This window comes from Calliopsis andreniformis, unplaced genomic scaffold (assembly GCF_051401765.1).
Source record: "Calliopsis andreniformis isolate RMS-2024a unplaced genomic scaffold, iyCalAndr_principal scaffold0007, whole genome shotgun sequence".
NCBI classification, from domain to species: Eukaryota; Metazoa; Arthropoda; class Insecta; order Hymenoptera; family Andrenidae; genus Calliopsis; species Calliopsis andreniformis.
In genome coordinates, this window is record NW_027480425.1 from 21704569 (window position 1) to 21716009 (window position 11441).

The window sequence follows — 11441 nt, forward strand, 5'->3', positions numbered from 1 at the left end:
TATGCTTCTGGCGTTGACTTCTAAGGCACTAACTATTCGATCTTTTGGAGCAACGCCCTAGAGTGAAGCCTAGGTTGCCCGGAACGTAGAATTGGTCATCACTTTCAAACTGGTTGCAATTATTCCTGTTATATGATGGAAACACTGTAGTATTTTTATTGCATTTTATGCTTCGGGCGTTGACTTCTAAGGCCCTAACTATTCAATCTGTTGGAGCAGCGCCCTAGGGTGAAGCCTAGCTTGCGCGGAAAGTAGAAATGACCATCAGTTTCATACTGGTTGCAATTATTCGTTTTATACGATGGAAAAGCTGTTGTACTTATATCGTATTTTATGCTTCTGGCGTTGACTTCTTAGGCCGTAACTATTCGGTCTGGTGGAGCAACGCCATGGAGTGAAACCTAGGTTGCCCGGAACGTAGAATTGGCCATCACTTTCAAACTGGTTGCAGTTATTCCTGATATATGATGGAAACACTGTTGTATTTCTTTTGCATGTTATGGTTCGGGCGTTGACTTCTAAGGCCCTAACTATCCAATCTGTTGGAGCAAGGCCCTAGGGTGAAGCATAGGTTGCTCGAAAAGTAGAAATGACCATCAGTTTCACGCTGGTTGCAATTATTCGTTTTATACGATGGAAAAACTGTTGTATTTATATTGTATTTTATGCTTCTGGTGTTGACTTCTAAGGCCCTAGCTATTCGATCTAGTGGAGGAACGCCCTAGAGTGAAGCCTAGGTTGCCCGGAAAGGAGAACTGACCATCACTTTCAAACTGGTTGCAATTAATCCTGTTATACATTGGAAAAACTGTTGTATTTTTATTGCATTTTATGCTTCTGGCGTTCACTTCTTAGGCCCTAACTATTCGATCTGGTGGAGCAACGCCCTAGAGTGAAGCCTAGGTTCCCCGGAACGTAGAATTGGTCGTCACTTTCAAACTGGTTGCAATTATTCCTGTTATATGATGGAAACACTGTTGTATGTTTATTGCATTTTATGCTTCGGGCGTTGACTTCTAAGGCACTAACTATTCGATCTGGTGGAGCAGCGCCCTAGGGTGAAGCCTAGCTTCCTCGGAAAGCAGAAATGACCATAAGTTTCATACTGGTTGCAATTATTCGTTTTATACGATGGAAGAACTGTTGTATTTATATTGTATTTTATGCTTCTGGCGTTGACTTCTAAGGCACTAACTATTCGAACTGGTGGAGCAACGCCCTAGAGTGAAGCCTAGGTTGCCCGGAAGGTAGAATTGGCCATCACTTTCAAACTGGTTGCAATTATTCGTTTTATACGATGGAAAAACTGTTGTATTTATATTGTATTTTATGCTTCTGGCGTTGACTTCTAAGGCACTAACTATTCGATCTGGTGGAGCAACGCCCTAGAGTGAAGCCTAGGTTGCCCGGAACGTAGAATTGGTCGTCACTTTCAAACTGGTTGCAATTATTCCTGTTATATGATGGAAACACTGTTGTATGTTTATTGCATTTTATGCTTCGGGCGTTGACTTCTAAGGCCCTAACTATTCAATCCGTTGGAGCAACGCCCTAGGGTGAAGCCTAGGTTGCTCGGAAAGTAGAAATGACCATAAGTTTCATACTGGTTGCAATTATTCGTTTTATGCGATTGAAGAACTGCTGTATTTATATTGTATTTTATGCTTCTGGCGTTGACTTCTAAGGCACCAACTATTCGATCTGGTGGAGCAACGCCCTAGAGTGAAGCCTAGGTTGCCCGGAAGGTAGAATTGGCCATCACTTTCAAACTGGTTGCAATTATTCGTTTTATACGATGGAAAAACTGTTGTATTTATATTGTATTTTATGCTTCTGGCTTTGACTTCTAAGGCACTAACTATTCGATCTTTTGGAGCAACGCCCTAGAGTGAAGCCTAGGTTGCCCGGAACGTAGAATTGGTCATCACTTTCAAACTGGTTGCAATTATTCCTGTTATATGATGGAAACACTGTAGTATTTTTATTGCATTTTATGCTTCGGGCGTTGACTTCTAAGGCCCTAACTATTCAATCTGTTGGAGCAGCGCCCTAGGGTGAAGCCTAGCTTGCGCGGAAAGTAGAAATGACCATCAGTTTCATACTGGTTGCAATTATTCGTTTTATACGATGGAAAAGCTGTTGTACTTATATCGTATTTTATGCTTCTGGCGTTGACTTCTTAGGCCGTAACTATTCGGTCTGGTGGAGCAACGCCATGGAGTGAAACCTAGGTTGCCCGGAACGTAGAATTGGCCATCACTTTCAAACTGGTTGCAGTTATTCCTGATATATGATGGAAACACTGTTCTATTTTTTTTGCATGTTATGGTTCGGGCGTTGACTTCTAAGGCCCTAACTATTCAATCTGTTGGAGCAAGGCCCTAGGGTGAAGCATAGGTTGCTCGAAAAGTAGAAATGACCATCAGTTTCACGCTGGTTGCAATTATTCGTTTTATACGATGGAAAAACTGTTGTATTTATATTGTATTTTATGCTTCTGGCGTTGACTTCTAGGGCCCTAGCTATTCGATCTAGTGGAGGAACGCCCTAGAGTGAAGCCTAGGTTGCCCGGAAAGGAGAACTGACCATCACTTTCAAACTGGTTGCAATTAATCCTGTTATACATTGGAAAAACTGTTGTATTTTTATTGCATTTTATGCTTCTGGCGTTCACTTCTTAGGCCCTAACTATTCGATCTGGTGGAACAACGGCCTAGGGTGAAGCCTAGCTTGCCCGGAACGTAGAAATGACCATTACCTTCACACTGTTTGCAATTATTCCTTTTATACGATGGAAAAGCTGTTGTATTTATATCGTATTTTGTGCTACTGGCGTTTACTTCTAAGGACCTAACTATTCGATCTGGTGGAGCAACGCCCTAGAGTGAATCCTAGGTTGCTCGGAATGTAGAAATGACCATAACTTTCACACTGGTTGCAATTATTCGTTTTATACGATGCAAACGTTGTTGTATTTATATCGTATTTTATGCTTCTGGCGTTTACTTCTAAGGACCTAGCTATTCGATCTGGTGGAGCAACGCCTTAGAGTGGATCCTAGGTTGCTCGGAATGTAGAAATGACCATAACTTTCACACTGGTTGCAATTATTCGTTTTATACGATGGAAACGCTGTTGTATTTATATCGTATTTTATGCTTCTGGCGTTGACTTCTTAGGCCGTGACTATTCGGTCTGGTGGAGCAACGCCATGGAGTGAAACCTAGGTTGCCCGGAACGTAGAATTGGCCATCACTTTCAAACTGGTTGCAGTTATTCCTGATATATGATGGAAACACTGTTGTATTTTTTTTGCATGTTATGGTTCGGGCGTTGACTTCTAAGGCCCTAACTATTCGATCTGGTGGAGCAGCGCCCTAGGGTGAAGCCTAGCTTCCTCGGAAAGCAGAAATGACCATAAGTTTCATACTGGTTGCAATTATTCGTTTTATACGATGGAAGAACTGTTGTATTTATATTGTATTTTATGCTTCTGGCGTTGACTTCTAAGGCACTAACTATTCGAACTGGTGGAGCAACGCCCTAGAGTGAAGCCTAGGTTGCCCGGAAGGTAGAATTGGCCATCACTTTCAAACTGGTTGCAATTATTCGTTTTATACGATGGAAAAACTGTTGTATTTATATTGTATTTTATGCTTCTGGCGTTGACTTCTAAGGCACTAACTATTCGATCTGGTGGAACAACGCCCTAGGGTGAAGCCTAGGTTGCCCGGAAAGTAGAAATGACCTTAACTTTCACACTGGTAGCAATTATTCGTTTTATACAATGGAAAAACTGTTCTATTTATTTTGTATTTTATGCTTCGGGCGTTGACTTCTAAGGCCCTAACTGTTTGGTCTGGTGGAGCAACGCCCTAGAGTGAAGCCTAGGTTGCCCGGATCGTAGAAATGACAATTACTTTCACACTGTTTGCAATTATTCCTTTTATACGATGCAAAAGCTGTTGTATTTATATCGTATTTTATGCTTCTGGCGTTGACGTCTAAGGACCTAACTATTCGATCTGGTGGAGCAACGCCCTAGAGTGAAGCCTAGGTTGCTCGGAATGTAGAAATAACCATAACTTTTACACTGGTAGCAATTATTCGTTTCATACAATGGAAAAGCTGTTCTTTTGATTTTGTATTTTATGCTTCGGGCGTTGACTTCTAAGGCCCTTGCTATTCGATTTGGTGGAGCACCGCCCTAGAGTGAAGCCTAGGTTGCCCGGAACGTAGAAATGACCATAACTTCCACACTGGTTGCAATGATTTTCTTTTATACGATGGAAAAGCTGTTGTATTTATATCGTATTTTATGCTTCTGGCGTTGACTTCTATGGCCCTAGCTATTCGATCTAGTGGAGCAACGCCCTAGAGTGAAGCCTAGGTTGCCCGGGACGTAGAAATGACAATTACTTTCACACTGTTTGCAATTATTCCTTTTATACGATGCAAAAGCTGTTGTATCTATATCGTATTTTATGCTTCTGACGTTGACTTCTAAGGACCTAACTATTCGATCTGGTGGAGCAACGCCCTAGGGTGAAGCCTAGGATGCCCGAAACGCCGGAATGATCACTACTTTCACGCTTGTTGCAATTATTCCTGTTATACGATGAAAAGACCGTTGTATTTTTATTGTATTTTATGCTTCAGGCGTAGGCTTTTGAGGCCCTAACTGTTTGATCTGGTGGAGCAACGCCCTAGAGTGAAGCCTAGGTTGCCCGGAACGTAGAAATGACCATCACTTTCAAACTGCTTGCAATTATTCGTTTTATACGATGGAAAAACTGTTGTATTTATATTGTATTTTATGCTTCTAGCGTTGACTTCTAAGGACCTAACTATTCGATCTGGTGGAACATCGCCCCACAGTGATGCCTAGGTTGCCCGGAACGTAGATATGATCATAACCTTCACACTGGTTGCAAATTATTCCTGCTATACGATGGAAAAACTGTTGTATTTTTATTGCATTTTATGCTTCGGGCATTGACTTCTAAGGCCCTAACTATGCAATCTGTTGGAGCAACGCCCTAGGGGGTAGCCTAGGTTGCCCGGAACGTAGAAATGACCATAACTTTCACACTGGTTGCAATTATTCGTTTTATACGATGGAAAAGCTGTTGTATTTATATCGCATTTTATGCTTCTGGCGTTGACTTCTTAGGCCCTAACTATTCCAACTGGTGGAACATGCCCTAGGGTGAAGTCTAGGTTGCACGGAAAGTAGAAATGACCTTAACTTTCACACTGGTAGCAATTATTCGTTTTATACGATGGACAAACTGATCTATTAATTTTATAGTTTATGCTTCGGGCGTTGACTTCTAAGGCCCTAACTATTCGATCTGGTGGAGCAACGCCCTAGAGTGAAGCCTAGGTTGCCCGGTACGTAGAAATGACCATCACTATCAAACTGGTTGCAATTATTTGTTTTATACGATGGAAAGGCTGTTGTATTTATATCGTATTTTATGCTTCTAGCGTTGACTTCTTAGGCCCTAACTATTCCATCTGGTGGAACAACGCCCTAGGGTGAAGCCTAGGTTGCCCGGAAAGCAGAAATGACCATAACTTTCATACTGGTTGCAATTATTCGTTTTATACGATGGAAAAGCTGTTGTATTTATATTGTATTTTATGCTTCTGGCGTTCACTTCTTGGGCCCTAACTCTTCGATCTGGTGGAACAACGCCCTAGGGTGAAGCCTAGGTTGCCCGGAACGTAGAAATGATCATAACTTTTATACTGGTAGCAATTATCCGTTTTATACAATGGAAAAACTGTTCTATTTATTTTGTATTTTATGCTTCGGGCGTTGACTTCTAAGCCCCTAACTGTTTGATCTGGTGGAGCAACGCCCTAGAGTGAAGTCTAGGTTGCCCGGAAAGTAGAAATGACCTTAACTTCCACACTGGTAGCAATTATTCGTTTTATACGTGGGAAAAGCTGTTGTATTTATATCGTATTTTATGCTTCTGGCGTTGACTTCTTAGGCCCTAACTATTCCATCTGGTGGAACAACGCCCTAGGGTGAAGCCTAGGTTGCCCGGAAAGTAGAAATGACCTTAACTTTCACACTGGTAGCAATTATTCGTTTTATACAATGGAAAAACTGTTCTATTTATTTTGTATTTTATGCTTCGGGCGTTGACTTCTAAGGCCCTAACTGTTTGGTCTGGTGGAGCAACGCCCTAGAGTGAAGCCTAGGTTGCCCGGAACGTAGAAATGACAATTACTTTCACACTGTTTGCAATTATTCCTTTTATACGATGCAAAAGCTGTTGTATTTATATCGTATTTTATGCTTCTGGCGTTGACTTCTAAGGCCGTAACTGTTTGATCTGGTGGAGCAACGCCCTAGAGTGAAGCCTAGGTTGCCCGGAACGTAGAAGTGACCATCACTTTCAAACTGCTTGCAATTATTCGTTTTATACGATGGAAAAACTGTTGTATTTATATTGTATTTTATGCTTCTAGCGTTGACTTCTAAGGACCTAACTATTCGATCTGGTGGAACAACGCCCCACAGTGATGCCTAGGTTGCCCGGAACGTAGATATGATCATAACCTTCACACTGGTTGCAAATTATTCCTGCTATACGATGGAAAAACTGTTGTATTTCTATTGCATTTTATGCTTCGGGCATTGACTTCTAATGCCCTAACTATGCAATCTGTTGGAGCAACGCCCTAGGGGGTAGCCTAGGTTGCCCGGAACGTAGAAATGACCATAACTTTCACACTGGTTGCAATTATTCGTTTTATACGATGGAAAAGCTGTTGTATTTATATCGCATTTTATGCTTCTGGCGTTGACTTCTTAGGCCCTAACTATTCCAACTGGTGGAACATGCCCTAGGGTGAAGTCTAGGTTGCACGGAAAGTAGAAATGACCTTAAGTTTCACACTGGTAGCAATTATTCGTTTTATACGATGGACAAACTGATCTATTAATTTTATAGTTTATGCTTCGGGCGTTGACTTCTAAGGCCCTAACTATTCGATCTGGTGGAGCAACGCCCTAGAGTGAAGCCTAGGTTGCCCGGTACGTAGAAATGACCATCACTATCAAACTGGTTGCAATTATTTGTTTTATACGATGGAAAAGCTGTTGTATTTATATCGTATTTTATGCTTCTGGCGTTGACTTCTTAGGCCCTAACTATTCCATCTGGTGGAACAACGCCCGAGGGTGAAGTCTAGGTTGCCCGGAAAATAGAAATGACCTTAACTTTCACACTGGTAGCAATTATTCGTTTTATACGATGGAAAAACTGTTCTATTTATTTTATACTTTATGCTTCGGGCGTTGACTTCTAAGGCCCTAACTATTCGATCTGGTGGAGCAACGCCCTAGAGTGAAGCCTAGGTTGCCCGGTACGTAGAAATGACCATCACTATCAAACTGGTTGCAATTATTTGTTTTATACGATGGAAAAGCTGTTGTATTTATATCGTATTTTATGCTTCTAGCGTTGACTTCTTAGGCCCTAACTATTCCATCTGGTGGAACAACGCCCTAGGGTGAAGCCTAGGTTGCCCGGAAAGCAGAAATGACCATAACTTTCATACTGGTTGCAATTATTCGTTTTATATGGTGGAAAAACTGTAGTATTTATATTGTATTTTATGCTTCTGGCGTTGACTTCTAAGGCCCTAACTATTCGATCAGGTGGAGCAACGCCCTAGAGTGAACCCTAGGTTGCTCGAAATGTAGAAAGGACCATAACTTTCACACTGGTTGCAATTATTCGTTTTATACGATGGAAAAGCTGTTGTATTTATATCGTATTTTATGCTTCTGGCGTTGACTTCTAAGGCACTAGCTATTCGATCTAGTGGAGCAACGCCCTAGAGGGAAGCCTAGGTTGCCCGGAACGTAGAAATGACCATCACTTTCAAACTGGTTGCAATTATTCGTTTTATACGATGGAAAAACTGTTGTATTTGTATTGTATTTTATGTTTCTGGCGTTGACTTCTAAGGACCTAACTATTCGATCTGGTGGAGCAACGCCCTACAGTGATGCCTAGGTTGCCCGGAACGTAGGTATGACCATAACCTTCACACTGGTTGCAAATTATTCCTGCTATACGATGGAAAAACTGTTGTATTTTTATTGCATTTTATGCTTCGCGCATTGACTTCTAAGGCCCTAACTATGCAATCTGTTGGAGCAACGCCCTAGGGGGAAGCCTAGGTTGCCCGGAACGTAGAAATGACCATAACTTTCATACTGGTTGCAATTATTCGTTTTATATGGTGGAAAAACTGTAGTATTTATATTGTATTTTATGCTTCTGGCGTTGACTTCTTGGGCCCTGACTCTTCGATCTGGTGGAACAACGCCCTAGGGTGAAGCCTAGGTTGCCCGGAACGTAGAAATGATCATAACTTTTACACTGGTAGCAATTATCCGTTTTATACAATGGAAAAACTGTTCTATTTATTTTGTATTTTATGCTTCGGGCGTTGACTTCTAAGGCCCTAACTGTTTGATCTGGTGGAGCAACGCCCTAGAGTGAAGTCTAGGTTGCCCGGAAAGTAGAAATGACCTTAACTTCCACACTGGTAGCAATTATTCGTTTTATACGATGGAAAAGCTGTTGTATTTATATCGTATTTTATGCTTCTGGCGTTGACTTCTTAGGCCCTAACTATTCCATCTGCTGGAACAACGCCCTAGGGTGAAGCCTAGGTTGCCCGGAAAGTAGAAATGACCTTAACTTTCAGACTGGTAGCAATTATTCGTTTTATACAATGGAAAAACTGTTCTATTTATTTTGTATTTTATGCTTCGGGCGTTGACTTCTAAGGCCCTAACTGTTTGGTCTGGTGGAGCAACGCCCTAGAGTGAAGCCTAGGTTGCCCGGAACGTAGAAATGACAATAACTTTCACACTGTTTGCAATTATTCCTTTTATACGATGCAAAAGCTGTTGTATTTATATCGTATTTTATGCTTCTGGCGTTGACTTCTAAGGCCCTAACTGTTTGATCTGGTGGAGCAACGCCCTAGAGTGAAGTCTAGGTTGCCCGGAAAGTAGAAATGACCTTAACTTCCACACTGGTAGCAATTATTCGTTTTATACGATGGAAAAGCTGTTGTATTTATATCGTATTTTATGATTCTGGCGTTGACTTCTTAGGCCCTAACTATTCCATCTGGTGGAACAACGCCCTAGGGTGAAGCCTAGGTTGCCCGGAAAGTAGAAATGACCTTAACTTTCACACTGGTAGCAATTATTCGTTTTATACAATGGAAAAACTGTTCTATTTATTTTGTATTTTATGCTTCGGGCGTTGACTTCTAAGGCCCTAACTGTTTGGTCTGGTGGAGCAACGCCCTAGAGTGAAGCCTAGGTTGCCCGGAACGTAGAAATGACAATTACTTTCACACTATTTGCAATTATTCCTTTTATACAATGCAAAAGCTGTTGTATTTATATCGTATTTTATGCTTCTGGCGTTGACTTCTAAGGACCTAACTATTCGATCTGGTGGAGCAACGCCCTAGAGTGAAGCCTAGGTTGCTCGGAATGTAGAAATAACCATAACTTTTACACTGGTAGCAATTATTCGTTTCATACAATGGAAAAGCTGTTCTTTTGATTTTGTATTTTATGCTTCGGGCGTTGACTTCTAAGGCCCTAACTGTTTGGTCTGGTGGAGCAACGCCCTAGAGTGAAGCCTAGGTTGCCCGGAACGTAGAAATAACAATTACTTTCACACTGTTTGCAATTATTCCTTTTATACGATGCAAAAGCTGTTGTATTTATATCGTATTTTATGCTTCTGGCGTTGACTTCTAAGGCCCTAACTGTTTGATCTGGTGGAGCAACGCCCTAGGGTGAAGCCTAGGTTGCCCGGAAAGTAGAAATGACCATAACTTTCACACTGGTTGCAATTATTCGTTTTATACGATGGAAAAGCTGTTCTTTTATTTTGTATTTTATGCTTCGGGCGGTGACTTCTAAGGCCCTAACTGTTTTATCTGGTGGAGCAACGCCCTAGAGTGAGGCCTAGGTTGCCCGGAACGTAGATATGAACATAACCTTCACACTGGTTGCAAATTATTCCTGCTATAAATATGGAAAAACTGTTGTATTTTTATTGCATTTTATGCCTCGGGCATTGACTTCTAAGGCCCTACCTATGCAATCTGTTGGAGAAACGCCCTAGGGGGAAGCCTAGGTTGCCCGGAACGTAGAAATGACCATAACTTTTACACTGGTTGCAATTATTCGTTTTATACGATGGAAAAGCTGTTGTATTTATATCGTATTTTATGCTTCTGGCGTTGACTTCTTAGGCCCTAACTATTCCATCTGGTGAAACAACGCCCTACGGTGAAGTCTAGGTTGCACGGAAAGTAGAAATGACCTTAACTTTCACACTGCTGGCAATTATTCGTTTTATACTATGGAAAAACTGTTCTATTTATTTTATAGTTTATGCTTCGGGCGTTGACTTCTAAGGCCCTAACTATTCGATCTGGTGGAGCAACACCCTAGATTGAAGCCTAGGTTGCCCGGTACGTAGAAATGACCATCACTTTCAAACTGGTTGCAATTATTTGTTTTATACGATGGAAAAGCTGTTGTATTTATATCGTATTTTATGCTTCTGGCGTTGACTTCTTAGGCCCTAACTATTCCATCTGGTGGAACAACGCCCTAGGGTGAAGAATAGGTTGCTCGAAATGTAGAAAGGACCATAACTTTCACACTGGTTGCAATTATTCGTTTTATACGATGGAAAAGCTGTTGTATTTATATCGTATTTTATGCTTCTGGCATTGACTTCTAAGGCCCTAGCTATTCCATCTAGTGGAGCAACGCCCTAGAGTGAAGCCTAGGTTGCCCGGAACGAAGAAATGACAATTACTTTCACACTGATTGCAATTATTCGTTTTTTACGATGGAAAATCTGTTGTATTTATATTGTATTTTATGCCTCTGGCGTTGACTTCTAAGGACCTAACTATTCGATCTGGTGGACCAACGCCCTACAGTGATGCCTAGGTTGCCCGGAACGTAGATATGACCATAACCTTCACACTGGTTGCAAATTATTCCTGCTATACGATGGAAAAACTGTGGTATTTTTATTGCATTATATGCTTCGGGCATTGACTTCTAAGGCCCTAACTATGCAATCTGTTGGAGCAACGCCCTAGGGGGAAGCCTAGGTTGCCCTGAACGTAGAAATGACCATAACTTTCACACCGGTTGCAATTATTCGTTTTATACGATGGAAAAGCTGTTGTATTTATATCGTATTTTATGCTTCTGGCGTTGACTTCTTAGGCCCTAACTATTCCATCTGGTGGAACAACGCCCTAGGGTGAAGTCTAGGTTGCCCGGAAAGTAGAAATGACCTTAACTTTCACACTGGTAGCAATTATTCGTTTTATACGATCGAAAAGCTGTT